Genomic DNA, 16,439 nt, shown 5'->3' on the forward strand with positions numbered 1-16,439 from the left:
GGGACTTCTCAAAGAAGCTAGCTTCCTCAGCCCGTAGGTTCCCTCCCTCAGGCTCTGGCATCTACCTCGCCCGAGTGGTTGTGAGGATCAAATGAGATAATAACTGTAAAGCATTTAGCACAGGGCTGGCACAAACACTACAGGAATGGTCATTATCATTATTATATTGCGATTAGCCATACCTCATAACCCTACCTAACGCCTATAGAGTGGAAAGGACCTGTGTTGAGGTCCAAAATTTTGAGATCAAGAATCTTTTTGTTCTTTTGCCACCCGTTTTGGTGCATTTCTCACCACCTCACCCCCACTTCTTTATAGCCCAGTCGAGATTTACTCTGCCCAACAAGTATTTATCAAAACCACTGGCAAAAGGATTCCAGGAGGGAGCCTATTTAGTGCAAATCCCTCACTTTACAGATGAGACTCACAAAGGTGTGGTGACTTTCCCAGAGGTAGTAAAGCATTGCTGGGATTCAAATTCATATCCTTTGGCTTAAAATCGAGTACTGTCAAGTTTATTCTCAATTTTTACACATTCCTAGATGTCATCTTCCACCGTTTCCACCTATCTAAATTCCACCCGTCTTTCAAAACCATGAACAAGTCAGACCTCAATGGAGCCTTCTCCAACCACTTCATACCTACCTCATTGGTTTCCTTTATGTAGTCCTATAGCACTTACAGTCTGAACCTAGTACTCTAGTTCATTTTACAGCTGAGGAAATTGAGGCAAACAGGGTTAAGTGACTTCCCCAGAGTCTTCCAGTCATTTGTGACTGAAAGGCCTTTGTGGATGGTGACCCTTTCTCAGGAATAACTCACTCCTGCCAATGCTGAGGCACTCTCTTCCTCCTGCTATGCAAGTGTCAAGTTACCTAGTTAACTTGGGGTTTACAGGCTAGATTTCTTTCTCAAACGCCAAGCCTTAAACCCAATTCACTCTAGATCTCCAGAGTTGGACAATAGGTCCCTGCCCAAGCACCACTTAATCCGTTTTTTGGGGGCCCTGCCTGGCTCAGAGTGAATGTAAATAGCAACTCTTTCTCTTTTGGCCAGCAGCCCTGAGGGTCTGTCTTCCCATCCCACTTTGATTTTTTTTATTAAAGGGGCCATCCTTTGACTCCTTAAAGAGGCTTATTCACTGAATAAGCTTCACTCAAAGTGAGAATCTGAAAAGACCTTAGTTTAAATGAGCCTAAGGTCTTCCACTGTGTTCTGGGCCATCTCAGGTAGTCCTGATGGATATCTGGTCACTGGACTCAGAGGAGAAAGTGAGGCTGGTGACTTTGCACAGCACTCCCTCACTCAAATCAAAGTCACTTGTAGGTCATGTCATCATCTCCCAGATGTCATGGTCCTCTTCAAGAACTAAGGACAAATCTCAACAATAAGTTGTGATCTTTCCAGACTATGCTGACACAGTTGATCCTAAATGAAGGAAATAAACAAAAGAGGTGAAGGTAAGTAGGAGTCAGTATAGTTGAGTCCACAATTCATGTGTCAAGTGATAAAAAGTGAGGGTCTCCCCACCCAGAAGTAGACAGCACTTTTGCCCTCAATCACCCAGAAAGAGGAAATCAATTTTACACATACTCTTCAAATATAGTAGCCTCTTACCCTCAGCTTCATGCTCCCAGGACTCAGGTCCTCATTGACCATCATTTGTTATACTTGAAAGCCTCCATCAATGGAGGAACTCGGTACCTTCCTGAGACTGTCCATTCTACCTTCTTTCTGGACACAGTGCCATTCTTAATGAAGCCTAGGATAACATTAGCTTTTTTGGCTGCCATGTTGCACTGTTGACTCTTACTGAGTTTGCAATTCACTAATACTTTTTCCTGTGAATATTGTTCTATGTATGGTTCCATAATCTTGAACTTGTGAAACTGACTTTTTTGAAACAAATATAGGACTTTATACTTATCTCTGCTGAATTCCCTCTTACTAGATTCTTCCCATTATGATCTTTTCAAACTCTGACTTTGACATACAGTTTACTAATTATCTTTCCCAACTTTGCATTATTTACAAATTTGATAAGAATATCATCTGTATCTTGCTGGAATCCAGGTAAACTATATCTAAAACATCCCTCAATCTACCAATTTAGAAACATTGTCAAAAAAAATAAAATGAGTGTGGTATGACTTGTTCTTGATGAAACTCTATTAGCTCCTAACAATCACTAATTCCCTTCCTATGTGTCTATAAATCATCCCATTTGATGAGAAATTTTACGTTTGCCAGAAGCAGAAGTGAAAATCACAGCCTTGAGTTTGCTAATTCTACTCTCTTATCTTTTTTGAAAAATGGAAAAACATTCAGCCATCTCCAGTCCTTGAAAATTTCTCCTCTCCTCTGCTTTGCACAATGTTTTGCAGCTAGGGAATTTCAGGTTCAAAGAAGTGACACGTCTTTATTGTCTTATACCAGAAGCAATACACAGTTGGATATATGATTCCCTAATCCTGCACCTAAAAGACTGGTATAATAGAAAGAACAACTGGCCTAGTTTTGAGCTCCAGTTCACATGTTTTCAGTAGATATGAAACTTTGGGCTCTTAATCTCTAAAAGTCTCAATTATACTACTTTTAAAATATAGATAGCAATGCCCATCTTGTCCATTTAATATGGTTTTTCAGAAGATCAGATGAAGGTACTTTGTAAACTGTGAGGAGGAAGCTAAATGGTGTAGTAGATAAACTGCTGGGCCCAGAGTCAGAAAGAGCTGAGTTCAGATTCAACCTCAGATACAAGCTGTGTAGACAAGTCACTTAACCTATGTTTGCCTCAGTTTCCTTTAACTGTAAAATGGGAATAACAGAAACTAACCCTCAGAGCTGTTGTTAGGATCAACTGAGATCATATTTGTAAAGTACTTGGTATAATGCCTGGCACCCAATAAGTGTTCTATAAAGGCCTTTTCCTTTCCTGTCCTTCCTCCCCATGTAAAGTATTATATTGTTCTGGTTGTTGCTATTGTTAATATATTTACTGTCTCTTTTGATTGCTAAGTTCTTTACTACTCAAAAATTATTTGTGTGCATTTGGGGCTTGCCCAACGTCATATAAAGTCCTTTCTTCCTCCTGATTTCTGTAACCTCCCTTCCTTCATAACCACATGCTTCTTACTCTTACTCCTTACTCCATGGCCTTTCAAAGTGGCTCAGCAATCATTACCCTCTAGTTTTTTCAGAATATTAAAATTGTGTCTAAAGTCCCCTTTAGCTCTAAACCTATGATTTCATCAACATTTGTCTCTCATGTATCTTGGGTCTCTCCTCCTTCCCATCTGTCTACAAATATGCTTGGGTCTCCCCATCCTAAAAAAAAACTTCCCTTGACTCTTTGCTCCATTGCTAACATCCTTTGTTTCTCCTTCCTTTCAATCTGTCAACTTCTTTTAAATTTAAAAAAAATTTGCCTTTTGTGTTCATATCACCTACACTTTCCAATATATCCTTCTTCATTGCCCAGAGAGCCATTCCTCATAACAAAGAATAAAAAAAAGAAGTGAAAAAACCAGTTCAACAATATTATAAACACATCAGCCAAGTCCGGAATTATATATAATACTCTTGAACCATAGCCTCCTACCTCTACATATTCATAAACTTCTTAAAAAGTCATTTGCACTGAACACATACAATTCCACACTACCTACTCTTTCCTCAACTCCGTACAACCAGGCTGAAACCCCCACAATTCTGCTGAAACTGTTCTCTCAAAGTTCATCAATGGCCACCTTATCTTATGATCTTTGTTCTGTCCAATTTTACCTGTTTGTCATATTTGATACTATTGATTAAGCTTTCCTTTTGGATCAGCCTCACATGGTCATGGTTTGGATTGTGATGGCTCAAAGTAAAGGTAAATAGCTATTGTTTCTATTTTGGCCTTCTGAGGTATTCACCTCCCAGATTGATTTTTTTTTTTTTGACTAGGTAAAAGAAGCCATTCTTTGCCTCAGTTTTTGGGTTGTTTTTTTTCTTTTTACCTAGCCTTAAACACTGAATAAGTGTTGCTTCAGACAAACTGAGACCTGGGAAAGACCTTGGCTTTAAAAGGCCAAGGCCTCCCAATGCATCCAAGGCCATCTTCAGTCACCTGATCTATATCTTACCACTGAACCCAAATGGCTCTGGAGGAGAGAGTGAGGCTGGTGACTTTGCACAGCTCTATGTCACTTAAATTCAATTCACATGCAAATCATAACATCTCCTTCTTGATGTCATGGTCCTCTTCAATAATGAAGAACAAACAACAACCTATGAGTAATAGTAGCTGCCCCATTGGGAACCCAACTGGCCAGTTCCATTTGGGCAGTGTAGCTCCTTCTTTCCTTCCTTCCTTTCTTCTCTCTTCTCTTTCTTATTCTCCCTCTCCTCCCTCTACTTCCTCTTTTCCCTCTTATGTCTCCTCTCTCTTTTTCCTCCTTTCTCTCTGTGCACATAAGGAATCATACCCTTACCTGCCAGTACTCTGCCCAAAGGAGTATAAATTTTGGTCGCTGAAACCTAGCTAGATATCATGGGGTTTACAGGCTAGATTTCTTTTTTATAGACCATCCCTTAAACTCAAATCACTCTGGCTCTCATTGATTGATTAACAATAGGTACCAGCCCAAGTGTAACTTGGTCATTGTTTGGATTCTGATGGTTCAGAGTGATTGTAAATAGCAATTGTTTCTGTTTTGGCCAGAAACCCTGAGGGTCTTCACCTTCCAGAGTGATTTTTTTTTTTTTTGACTAGGTAAAAGAGATCATTCTTTGCCTCATTTTTTACCTAGCCTTAAACACTGAATGAGTGTTGCCTCAGATAAACTGAGACCTGGGAAAGATCTTAGCTTAAAAAGGCCAAGGCCTCCTACTTCATCCATGGCCATCTCCAGTCATGCTGATCTATATCTTGCCACAAGACCCGGATGGCTCTGGAGGAAAGAGTATGGTTAGTTACTTTGCATAGCTCTGCCTCATTTAAATCGAACTTACTTGTAAGTCATGACATCTCCTTCCTGATGTCATGTTCTTCTTAGAGAATGAAGGACTAAAAACACCAACAGCAACCACCTTGGGGTGATCTCTCCTCCTTAACTTCAGATATTTTACCCACACTTACTCATTCCTTTTTAACAGCTCCTTATTATTCTTTCCTGTTTCTTGACATTTTCCTAAGGGGGGAACACCATTCCCTTGGGGGCAACTTGACTTTCTAGGTTCTCTCTTAGCCACTTCTATAGCTTCAATTATCACCTCCAAGCAAATGACCCCACATCTAGATCTTCATCCCTGACTTCTCTTCTGAACTAGACACCAACATCTCCAGCTGCCTAAAGGATATTTCCACCCCCTCAAATTAAAAAAATGGAGCCTATTATATTTTTACATAATTTGGTCCTCCTTCTGACATCATTGTTTCTATCATCATTCACCCACTTTCCCATTTTTGGAATCCGAACTCCTCCCTTTTCTTAAAACACCACCCTCTTATAGTCTCTTATTGCCCTTCACCTTGTTGATTGGAATAGTTTTCTAACAGGTCTTTCTACTTCCACTCTCTTCTTGCCATGTAATATATTCTTTTTTAAAAAATTTATTTATTTAAGTTTTCAACATTCATTTCCACAAAATTTTGGGTTCCAAATTTTCTCCCCATTTCTCCCCTCCCCCAACCCCAAAATGCCGAGCATTATAATTACTCCTATCACCAATCTGCCCTCCCTTCTAACATCCCACCTTTCCCTAATCCCCATCTTCTCTTTTGTCCTGTAGGGCAAGATAACTTTCTATACCCCATTACTTGTATTTCTTATTACCTAGTTGCAAGAACAATACTCAACAGGTATTCCTAAAACTTTGAGTTTCACCTTCTCTTTCTCCCTCCCTCCCCACCCATTCCCTTTGGGAAGGCAAGCAATTCAATATAGGCCATATCTGTGTAGTTTTGCAAATGACTTCCATAATAGTCATGTTGTGTAAGACTAACTATATTTCCCTCCATCCTATCCTGGCCCCCATTTCTTCTGCTCTCTCTTTTGACCCTGTCCCTCCTCAAGAGTGTTGACTTCTAATTACTCCCTCCTCCCATTGCCCTTCTTTCCATCCTCCCCCCCACCCTGCTTATCCCCTTCTCCCCCCTCTCCTGTATTGTAAGATAGGTTTTCATACCAAAATGAGTGTGCATTTTATTACTTCTTTTAGTTGAATGTGATGAGAGTAAGCTTCATGTTTTTTCTCCCACCTCTCCACTTTTACCTCCACTGAAAAGTCATTTACTTGACTCTTTTATGATAGATAATTTGCCCTATTCCATTTCTCCCTTTCTCCTCCCAATATATTTCTCTCTCACCCCTTAATTTCAATTTTTTAAAGATATGATACCATCCTATTCAATTCACCCTGTGCTCTCTGTCTCTCTCTCTATGTGTGTGTCTGTGTGTGTCTGTGTGTGTAATCCCACCAACTACCCAGACACTGAAAAAAGTTTTCAAGAGTTACAAATATTGTCTTTCCATGTAGGAATGTAAATAGTTCAACTTTAGTAAGTCCCTTATGATTTCTCTTTGCTGTTTACCTTTTCATACTTCTCTCGATTCTTGTGTTTGAAAGTCAAATTTTCTTTTCAGCTCTGGTCTTTTCATCAGGAATGCTTGAAAGTCCTCTACTTCATTAAAAGACCATTTTTTCCCCTGAAGTATTATACTCAGTTTTGCTGGGTAGGTGATTCTTGGTTTTAGTCCTAGTTCCTTTGACTTCTGGAATATAATATTTCACACCCTTCTATCCCTTAATGTAGAAGCTGCTAAATCTTATGTTATCCTGATTGTATTTCCACAATACTTGAATTGTTTCTTTCTAGCTGCTTGCAATATTTTCTCCTTGACCTGGGAACTCTGGAATTTGGCCACAATGTTCCTAGGAGTTTCTCTTTTTGGATTTCTTTCAGGAGGTGATCAGTGGATTCTTTCAATATTTATTTTGCTCCCTAGTTCTAGAATGTCAGGGCAGTTTTCCTTGATAATTTCGTGAAAGATGATGTCCAGCCTCTTTTTTTGATCATGGCTTTCAGGTAGTCCCATGTAACAGGACGAGTTAGAGCCGACCCCTTCCCATCGCAGGATGCTACACCGAGAGCCTGCCTAGGTAAACTAGGGGCTTGTCAGTAGGGGTGGAACTAGATTGCACTAGGAGGAAGGGTCTCATCCTTGTTGGCAACGTGGCAGTTCTGGGTACAGTTCCAGGTGCACAGTGAAGACATCCATATAAGGAAGATTGTTAGGTGATGGGTTCATTGTATATGCTTAGGTATGTTTACGTCATCAAGACCATATATGTATGTGAGCTAGCTGGAATAAACGGAGTTGATCACCATCCTGCCTCCTGCCTCATTCATTACTCACTAGATCAAGACTCTTGCTGGACAAGAGTCTTGGGTTTTGGGTTTCAGAGACCTGTGAACCCCAACAGTCCCATAATTTTTAAATTGTCTCTCATGGATCTATTTTCCAGGTCAGTTGTTTTTCCAGTGAGATATTTCACATTGTCTTCCATTTTTTCATTCTTTTGGTTTTGTTTTGTGATTTCTTGGTTTCTCATAAAGTCATTAGCTTCCATCTGTTCCATTCTAATTTTGCGAGAACTATTGTCTTCAGTGAGATTTTGAACCTCCTTTTCCATTTGGCTAATTCTGCTTTTTAAAGCATTCTTCTCCTCATTGGCTTTTTGAACCTCTTTTGCCAATAGGGTTAGCCCATTTTTCAAGGTGTTATTTTCTTCAGCATTTTTTTGGGTCTCCTTTAGCAAGGTGTCGACCTGCTTTTCATGCTTTTCTTGCATCTCTCTCATTTCTCTTCCCAGTTTTTCCTCCACCTCTCTTATTGATTTTCAAAATCCTTTTTGAGCTCTTCCATGGCCTGAGCCCAGTGAATATTTATTTTGGATGTTTGGGATACAGAAGCCTTGACTTTTATGTCTTTCCATGATGGTAAGCATTGTTCTTCCTCATCTGAAAGGATGGCAGAAGATATCTGTTCACCAAGAAAGTAACCTTCTATAGTCTTATTTTTTTTTCGCTTTTTTGGGCATTTTCCCAACCAGTTACTTGACTTTTGGGTCCTTTGTCAAGAGTAGGGTATACTCTGGGAATCTGTAAGATCTCAGTTCCTCCAAGGTAGCACAATCAAGCGTGTACTGCTCTGAATGAGAGAGGGATTTTTGTGCCCAGAATCTTAGCAGTTCCATGTAATATATTCTTTATATAATTACCAGAATAATAATAGACAATAATAATAATTTCCATTTCTATAGGCCTTATGAGATAGATAATATAAATATCATCATCCCCATTTTACAGATGATGAAATTTTGGTTCAAGTTATTGAAGTGATGTCTAGGATTCACATACTTAGAAAATATCATTGCTGGAATTTGAAATCAAGTCTCCCAAATCTAAATATAGCATACTTTCAGCTATACCAAGTCACATGATTTCTCTAGTCTAAAATCTTCAGTGGTTTCCTGTGACCTACCAAGTAATATCCAAACTCCCCTGCCTAACATTTAAGGTTCTTCATTAATCTGGTGATGTCTTACCCTTTCAGCCTTATCCTATCATTTCCTTACATTTGTATTATGCTATAGACAAAATGTGTATTCCCTGGATATTGCTCTTTTCTATTGTGATGAAAGTCATAGGACTAGTTCCAAGAACAGCATCCTAGGAAAATAGACTTGTGTATCACATATAAGAAATACAGAAAAGGAGGCAATTTCTGAAAGAAATCTAACCTCCTGGATTGGATTTACATATAAAAATGAGATTGACTTGATATCTTTGCTCACCACATTGCCTATGCTTAAGCTATCCACCTGAGCTCCCTCCACTGTAGTCCTGCCCCTTTTCCTCTTCCAGTCCTTATACAGCCTGTGCGAGCCTTAATCATGTTGTCTCATGTCCTTCATGGAAGATCTCAATGCACTGGAGGCTTCCCTATGAATCTTTTAACATTCTGTTGGTACTAGCACACACTCAGGCTGTGAACACTTATCTACAATAAAGAAACCTCTTATTTTTCTGATCATATATTTCCTAGCTAATATCTTTAAAGTGGCATCTTGCATTCAAGTCACTGATAATATGCTACAGCCCTTTTACACCTTCCATGTGTCTCTCCACTGCCCTTCAGGTCACCTACAATTTTCGTCTTTGGAGACTGTGGGATATTTTTCACAGTTATACAGAATCACTGGGTGAATATTGATTTTTAAAAACAGGTTTTTGTGTCAAGGAGCAGCTTATAATTGTGAAAAGTGCTATATAATTTTCCAAATGCAGTTCAATCTAATCTCTTCCGTTTCAATTTTGGGGCCAGCTCATTGTCTTTCTGAACCACTTGCTCACAGGGCTAGTATGTGTCTGAGGCTGAATAATAATCAACTAATTCAATGAACTACCCATCCAACTGCATGTTGTACCTTGGATAGCAGGTAGTCTTCATTAACTTTGTTTGTTCCTGTATGGAATGATGTTTCTTCCTGCCCCAAGTGGAGCACACAGTGGAGGTGATATTGACTGCTTCCCTTCCTCCTCATTGCTTCCAAGTAAAGTAACAGTATTACATTAATTTGATTGTTTTCCAAGCATGTGAGGATTTCTTCCTGTTGACCTAGAGCTAGTTCTGAATCTAGAAGACCATTAGAAGAGGGAGGAACTTTCCTTGAGTGTTTTTGTGGGGTAGTGCCCACTTTAATACCAGTTACATGAAGCTCTCTTCTACCATAACTCAAGACAGAGATGAATGTCTTGGGGAGGTGGGGAGGAGAGACAGGATTTCTCTTCCCCTCTACATCTACTATAGCATTTTGCAATTGAGCTACTTACTTGTCTGATAAGAAGGGACAAAGGAGAAAGGGAAGAAGCATTTGTATAGCACCTACTACGTGCCAAGCATGGTGTTAAGTGCTTTACCGATATCTGATTTGAGCCTCACAACAACCTGGGGAGGTAGGTGCTATTATTACCCTCATTTTACAAGAGAAGAAACTGAGGCAGACAGAGGTTAAGTGATCTGCCCAGCGTCACAGGGCTTACTAGCCCTGTGTTTGAGGCTGAATTTAAATTCGGTTCTTCCAGACACCAAGCTTAGCTCCCTATCCACTATGCCACCTAGCTATCTCCTAGTTACAGTAGGAGACACTACACCTAGCAAGAAGCCAACATAGGAAGTCAAAATACAGAACTAGAAGAAGTGAGTTGACAGTTACCTTGGTCATTGGGAACTGGGCTATGAAATAGAATGGGCACAGGGTGACCAGATGAGTGATCTGTTCAACAGAGGTATCTAACCCAGGAGCAGCAACATGAAGACACCAGGAGAATAGAAAGGACATCAGGGCCCTGCAGTGCTGGAGGTGTGAACTTCCCTGGACCACATGTTCTCTGTGGATGCCTCTCTACTACTATACTCTATCTATGTACTCACTCTTCACAGCACTGTGTGTAGATTTGGGAGAGTATACCCCAGATAATAGGGGAAAACATTTTGCAGCGATTATTCTTACAATGTCATTTTCTTAAGATAATTGTGTCACCTGGATGACTATTAAGGGTAAATGCATTGATGGAAGGTCATGAATTGGTGGAAGTTTCAGAAGGAGAGACCGACAGAATAACTTGAAACTGAAATAGCTGATCCCCAGAAAACCTACCCAATTAGTGCACACTGGAGGAGTGTCCCAGAGGGAAGAATCCCTCAAATTCATAGGACAATGGATTTAGAACAGGAAGGGACTACAGAAGTCATTTAGTCTAATTCTCTCATTTTATAGATGAAGAAATTGATGGCCAAGAAGGTTAAGCAACTTACTCAAGATCACAAAGGTAAATATTTAAAAAACAAATAATTCCAATACTACATAGATTATTTGGAAAATTGGAAAAGAAAGAGTTCTATCAAATTCTTTTTATGATACAAATATGGTAATGATACCTAAACTGGAAAGAGCCAAAACAGAGAAAGAAAATTACAGACCAATTTCCCTAATGAATATAGATGCAAAACTTTTAAATAAAATATTAACAAAAAGATTACAGCAACTTATCATGAAAATAATACACTTTGATTAGGTAGGATTTATACCAGAAATGCAGGGCTGATTCAATATTAGGAAAACTATCAGCATCATTGATCATGCCACTAACTAACTAACTAACAAAAACCACAAGATTATCTCAATAGATGCAGAAGAAGCTTTTGACAAATTACAACATCCATTCCTATTAAAAATGCTACAGAGTATAGGATAAAATGGAGCCTTCCTTAAAATGATAAGCAGCATACAACTAAAACTTTCAGCAAGCATTATACATAACGGGGATAAGCTAGGTGTAGATGCATTTCCAATAAGATTGGAGGTGAAACAAGAATGTCCATTATCACCACTGTTATCCAATATGGTACTAGAAATGTTAGCTGTATCAATAAGAGGAGAAAAATAAATTGAAAGAATTAGAATAGACAAAAAAGAAACTAAGTTATCACTCTTTGCAGGTTATATGATGATGTCCTTAGAGAATCATAGGGAATCAAGTAAAAAACTACTTGAAATAATAAACAACTTTAGCAAAGTTGCAGGACATAAAATAAACTCACATAAATCACTGGCATTTCTATATATTACTAACAAAGTTCAACAGCAAGAGATAGAAAGAGAAATCCCATTTAAAGCTAGGGTAGACACTATAAAATATCTGGGAGTCTACCTGCCAAAGCAGGGACTATATTACAAAACACTTTTCCCACAAATAAAGTCAGATCTAAGTAAGTGGAAAAACATCAGTTGCTCATGGGTAGGCCGAGCTAATACAATAAAAATGATAGTTCTACCTAAATTAATTTGCTTATTCAGTACCATACCAATCAAACTACCAGATAATTATTTTCTAGAGCTAGAAAAAATAATATCAAAATTCATCTGAAAGAACAAGAGGTCCAGAATATCAAGGGAATTAATGAAATGCTAGGGAAGGTGGCCTAGCCCTGTCAGATCTCAAATTGTATTATAAAGAAGTAATCATCCAAACCACTTGGTACTGGCTAAGAAATACAAGGGTAAACCAGTGGAATAGGTTAGGTTCTCAAAACACAGTAGTCAATGAATATAACAATCAGCTTCTGGGATAAGAACTCACTGTTAGACAAAAATTACTGGGAAAACTGAATAATAGTGTGGTGGAAACTAGGTATAGATGAATGCCTGACACCATGCACAAGAATAAAGTCCAAATGGATACATGATCTTGGTATAAAGACTAATATTATAAACAAATTAGGGGAGTATTATTAGGGGACCATATTTGTCAGATTTATGGAGAACGGAGAAATTTATGACCCAACAAGAGATAGAGAACATTATGAAGTACCAAATAGATAATTCTGATTACATTAAATTGCAAAGTTTTTGCACAAACAAACCCAATGCAACCAAGATTAGGAGGGAAGCAGAAAACTGGGAAAGAATTTTAGAAACTAATATCTGTGATAAAGACCTCATTTCTAAAATATATAGAGAAATGAGTCAAATTTACAAGAATACAAGTCATTCCCCAATTGATAAATGGTCAAAAGATATGAACAGGCAGTTTTCAGAGGAAGAAATTAAAGGTAACTATAATCATATAAAAAAATACTCTAAATCACTATTGATTAGAGAGATGCAAATCAAAATAAGTCTGAGGTACCACATCACACCTATCAGATTGGCAACCATGACAAAACAGGAAGATGATAAATGTTGGAGAAGATGTGAGAGAGTTGGAACACTACTTCTTGTTGGTGGAGCTGTGAGCTGATCCAACCATTCTGGAGAGCAATTTGGAACTATGCCCAAAGGGCTACAAAAATGTGCAAACCCTTTGACTCAGCAATATAGCTTCTAGGACTGTATCCCCAAGAGATCATAAAAATGGGAAAGGGTCCCACATGTACAAAAATATTTATAGCATTTCTCTTTGTGGTGGCCAAAAACTGGAAATGAAGGGGATGCCCATCAATTGGGGAATGGCTGAACAAGTTGTGGTATATGAATGTAATGGAATACTATTGTGCTATAAGAAATGATGAACAGGAAGACTTCAGAGAGGACTGGAAAGACTTATATGAACTGATGCTGAGTGAAAGGAGCAGCAGGACAACTTTGTATACAGTGTACAAGGAATTTTTCTGGTAAACTTAGTTCACAGCAATGCAAGGACCTAAAAAATTCCCAATATACTCAAGGCAAAATGCCTTCCACATCCAAAGAAAGAACTATGGAATTGGATTGCAGAATGAAACAGACCATTTTCTCTTATGTTGTGTTTTATTTTATGGTTTCTCCCATACATTTTAATTCTTCTATGCAACATGATTAAAGTGAAAATGTATTGAATATGAATGTATGTGTAGAACCTATATAAGGTTGCACTCTGTCTAGGGGAGGGAGTGGAGAGGAAGGGGAAAAAGGAGGGGGAGGGAGGGGAAAAAATCTAAGATATATGGAAGTGATTGTAGAAAAGTGAAAACAAATAAAATAATTTTTAAAAAACATCATGGTTCCCTGATCTCATCATTTTGGTTCCCTGACCTCATCAATCCTCTCACTTCAAAACCATTGTACCACCATGCGTATAATACATTTCAAAGTGCTTTTCATAGGACATTTGTTCTCTCATTTGAATCTCACTACAGCCCTAAGAGCTAGATACCAGCCTTATTATCATGCAAGCCTGCATGATTATCAGTAGGTTTCATGTTTGATTAAGAGTGACTCTGGAACTGCATAATGGAGAATCAGCTCAATCACCAAAAGGACAAATCTCAAAATTAGTTCAGGGATGTTGTTGGAGGGAAGCATTCTGGGGCCCATGAAGCAGTTCAGTGTTTTAAGCAAAAAGAAAACAAGATGAACCAAGATAGATCTAGGCATTTATCTAATGATTAGTTTAGATCACTCTGGCTCTCATTGATTGGCCAAAAATAGGTCCCAAGCCAAGCCCTACTTGATCATTGTTTGGGCCTTGATTGGCTCAGAATGAATGTAAATAGCAATTGTTCCAGTTTTGGCCAGAAACCCTAAGGATCTTCCCCTCCCAGATTTATTTGTTTTATTTTATTTTTAAATATTATTTTATTTATTTATAATTTTTGACTCAGCAAAGAGGCTATTCTGTGCCTCAATTTTTATTGTCTTAATCACTGAATGGAGGCTGACTCAGTCCAACCGAGATATGTTAAAGACCTCGGCTTGAAAAGGCCAAGGTCCCCCACTGTATCCTGGGTCTTCTTCAGTTGTTCTGATCTTTTTCTGGTCACTAAACCCAGATGACTCTGGAGGAGAAAGTGAGGCTGGTGACTTTGCACAGACTTCCCTTATTTAAATCCAATTTACCTACAGGTAGTCTCCCCAAAGAGAATGTAAATTTCAATTTCTGAAACTTTCTTTCTTGAAGATCAACCTCAACCCCAAATCCCTCTGGCTCTCATTGTTTAGTCAACAGTAGGTCCCAGGCCAAGTCCTGCTTGGACATCGTTTGGGCCTGATTGGCTCAGAATGAATGTAAATAGCAATTGTTTCAGTTTGGGCCAAAAACCCTGAGGGTTTTCCATCCAGAATCCATTTTTTTTTAAATTTTAGACAAATATTAAAACTTAAATATACAGTAAGAAAAGAAAAAGAAACGTATTATAAACTCAAATATTAAAACTTAAATACAAAATAAAAGAAAAAAAGCATTGCCATGTGCACAGAATGTGAAAGAGGATTCAAAATATACAGTAATAAATTTCCATTTCAAGAAAGCCTGTATAATAATACTACACATTGTGTTGAGAGCTATCCATTTTTTTCTTTTCTTCCTTGTAAATTTTCTTTTGTTCTCTGCTGTGCACTTTTTATCTTGTTCTTTTTTCCCCTTTTCCACCCCACCACAATTAAGTGCAGATGTATCTATATATAGTTATATATACATACAAATATATAAACATACATATATACATTCATATATAGACATATACACACTATATGTACGTACATACATTTACCCTTACATGCATACACTTATTTACACACATATATACTTATATATCTATAACCACACTCATATATAGACATATTCATTCATATGCATCTATGTAAGACCATACTATTTGTCTTCTGTTTCTCTCCAGATTTTTATTTTATTTTATCATATTATTTTAAGGTATTTATTTTTTAAAATTTTTGACTAGGTGAAGAGACTATCATTAAGCCTTAATCACTGAATGGATGTTGCCTCAGTCAAACTGAAACCTGTTAAAGACCTTAGCTTGAAAAGGCCAAGGTCTCTCACTGCATCTGGGGCCGTCTCCAGTTGTCCTGCTCTATATCTGACCAATGGACCCAGATGACTCAGGAGGAGAAAGTGAGGCTGGTGAATTTGCACAGACCTCGCTTACTAAAATTCAATGTACTTGCATGTCATAGCACCACCTCCCTGATGTCATGGTCTTCTTGGAAAATGCAGGACAAACAACAACCACAAGAGTTTAGAAGACTTAAGTGTTACTTTCAGTCTGGGACTGAACAGTTTTATTTGGTCTTCTAAAGACTATCACACCCCCCCCCCCCCCCAGCCCCAGCCCCAGCCCCAGCCCCACCCCTCCACATACATATACACATAGTATTTCTAAATTTGTTTATCCTTTTTTTCTCTTGTGAATAAACTTCATAACATATACTTTGGTTATAGTGTAAAGAGAAGTTGATTCTGGAAGTTGATACCAAGAAATAATAACGCAATTAACCATTCTCCTCCTGTTTATATTTCTGACTCTCCAGATTTAACTCAACTACTTTCTTACTCTGTAACATCTCTTTCACACCAGTTCCTCTCTCTCAGAGTTTCTCTCGGTTTCTTTCAGAGTCCTTCATTTTGGGGAGGCCATACTTCATTCTCTTCCAGACTTCCCTATACTTTACTCTTGTGGCCCCATGTGGGTGCCTTCTCCTACCTCTTTCAACTCCCTTTTATGGGTGGTATTCCCCCAATAGTATGTAAGCTTCTTGCAGGTAATAACTATCAGACAGAAAGATAGATAGGTATCCCCAGCACTATGCCTGTCATATAGTAAGCAGTTGTTAAAGGCTCCCTGCCTTGTCTGCCTGATTGCCTTCCTATCTCGTTTTATTCCCTCCACAATACTGTGAGATGAATGATTTTTTTATTTTTATTGTTTTTTATTTATTTTATTGTTTATATTTTTATTTTATTTGTTTATTTCATTTTTTATTATTTCCATTTCACAGATGAGGCCACCAAGGCTGACAGAGGTGAAGTGACTTAATGGGACAAAAGGTTAGTAAGTATCTGATGCAAGATTTTAACTGAGGTCTTCCTGGCTCCAAATCCAAAAGTCTAG

The sequence above is a fragment of the Notamacropus eugenii genome, chromosome 1 (assembly GCF_028372415.1).
Source record: "Notamacropus eugenii isolate mMacEug1 chromosome 1, mMacEug1.pri_v2, whole genome shotgun sequence".
Classification (NCBI taxonomy): Eukaryota; Metazoa; Chordata; class Mammalia; order Diprotodontia; family Macropodidae; genus Notamacropus; species Notamacropus eugenii.